General features: G+C 34.2%; 1 protein-coding gene across 1 annotated transcript in view; it reads right to left on the bottom strand.

Annotated features, from left to right (window-relative positions):
- The window catches only part of LOC101850813, a gene marked incomplete in the record, with an annotated part of 50,482 nt that overhangs the window by 30,768 nt on the left and 17,214 nt on the right, over window positions 1–2,500 (bottom strand).

The raw sequence follows: 2,500 nt of genomic DNA, 5'->3' as shown, positions 1-2,500 counted from the left end.
TTACTTGACAAAAAACAACAACACAAACTTCAGTTCAACTTAATCTGGGCTGCAACAAAAATCCCAGAAAGAGCAAATTGTCAGAAAAAGGAAGTCTGCCCCTATCAGGGTCTTCTAAAAAGTAATAACAAAGACATGAGTGGACGACAAATTCTTTACTTTTATTTTGTGAGGACATAATCTGAAACAAGAGCAGAGATTTTCTTGTCGAGAGAGTAACAGTGCCGCTGCATTCTTCCCTTAAAAACTGATAAATGGACTTGGAATGTTTCTACATGTTTCATCACTTTCTACTTTTTTTGGTATAGTATGGGTTCAGACAAATAGTTTCTGGGACATTTGAATAAACATGTACTTGGAAGTTTTCTAAATGGTTTCATCGCATTCTAATTTTTTCTGATATAGTACGGGTTCAACGCCTCTATAAAGGTAAAACATTTATTTAAGAGTCCGGAGCTCTGATCTGAGGTTAACCTGCTATAGAAACATGTCAAAGTGTTAAGACACCCACGAGAACTGTTAAAACAATCTCATGGCCAGGAAAGCACAATGAAGATATTCACATTATAGTCTAGCATGATACAAAAAAAAAACAAAAGGTGTGAATCGTATTTTGTGAATACTTCTATCTCGGAGGAAACACACTAAACAGTTCATTATCTATCACACATACACTCCTGTGTAATCTTTAAAAAATGGGACTTCACGCAACAAACATGAGACTGTTCATTATCTATCACACATACACTTGTAATCTAAAAATGTGACATCATTCAACAAACATGAGGCTACACATACATTTGTAATATAAAAAATGGGACATCATTCAACAAACATGAGACTATCTATCACACATATACTTGTGATTAAAAAAAGGCAGCTGACAATTAACGCTGTTGGCCTAGGTGGTACCTACCTATAGTCAGAACAAAACAAAAAAGATGAATGATGATGAAAATTTATCAAAACATGTTTTTTACAAAGTGCAAGGCAAAAGGAAAGCAACTGTACTCAAGATATTACTCATTACAGCTGAAGGGAAAACAGAACAGTTATAAAACAGAAAACTAACAAATTATAAATATAGAATTATAAAAACTAGGTAAATTTTTCTTTTAAAATCCTGCAAAGTTGGTGGGCTCACGCCAAAAAGTAACACAAAGGCTGTCCGAAAATTAGAGTGAAATATTTCACAACAGAAAAAGTAACAACTCTTGTAACAATCTATAAACAAATTGCAGAGAGCAAAGCACAAATACATGCTACTAGTTGCCAAAGTATCCGTCACATGACAGAACATGTATCTGTGACGTCACACAAAACAAAGATACCCTCATACAGACAAAGTCAAAGGTAGAAACAAAATAAGCCATACGATTTTCAGATGCAAAGTGAAAAAATCCACTAAATTTGAATGGTATAACTACTTAATGTGTATGATTTATTTAGCTCCATATAAAATAAATTGTCCTGTGACCATTCTCACCACACTTTTCCGACAACCCTCATATATCTACATGATCCAAAATGATCACGACTGTTTCACTTTGCTTACACTAAAACTTCAGACTAAACAAAATGAAAGCAGCAGCCAACGACTTCATTAGACGCAAGGTGAACTGTACTATCTATAGTAAACAATATAGACAAAAATATTTCACATTATTTTCTAAACATTGCAACATAAACAGATCTATATTCAGGTGTCTCAAAAAAATAAAGCAATGAAACTCACAGAAATAAAAATGGTGAAAGACGTAAGGGATAGATATATACATGTATTAACTTCTCAATGTGTTCAAAGAAACATCAGTTACTGTAATTGGACACTGAAGAATTGAGGGGGAAAAGTGCACATTAGCTGGTAAAAGATGAAAGGGACAGATACAAATGTGCTTCTCATAATCGCTAGCCCAGAATTACAAAGTTCTATCTGCTCAGTGCCTAGTTTTGAGAAATTTGACTTTAAAAATATTGAGTTTCACATGTCAAGCTTTTTCAAATGCAATTCTTCCAATATCTTGATGATGACTCCGAATAATGTTGTTATTTTGAAAGAGCGGACAGAATATTTGGTGTCTGAACTCATGGTCTCTAAGTGACTCAAAACAGCCAAAAATGTCAGATGGAAATTTGTAATTCCGAGGTAGCATAATGTTCATAGGAAAAAATATCAATCACTATTATGGTCATTGGAGCATTGAGATTAAAAATGAATAAATTCATAAGTAGATAATTCTACAGTACTCTACACCACCCACAGTTTCTCTGCTGAAAGTTTGAAAATGACCCAAACAAGAACATTAGGATATTTACCATACATGATCCCCTTCCCTTGTATTTTGAACGCATTAGATGGATTTGTTTGTATGTTTGATCGTTTGTCTAAGCAAGGAGAAGCACATCAATACAACAATTGTCATTTAGTCCTGAGGAAAGGCAAAATGACTGCCCCGGGTAACAACAGAAACAGTACAGAAGTAGGACCTACTAGTACCGC

This window comes from Aplysia californica, unplaced genomic scaffold (genome assembly GCF_000002075.1).
Source record: "Aplysia californica isolate F4 #8 unplaced genomic scaffold, AplCal3.0 scaffold00273, whole genome shotgun sequence".
Classification (NCBI taxonomy): Eukaryota; Metazoa; Mollusca; class Gastropoda; order Aplysiida; family Aplysiidae; genus Aplysia; species Aplysia californica.
The sequence above is the reverse complement of the archived record's forward strand: the minus strand, read 5'-3'. Positions and strand labels throughout refer to the sequence as shown.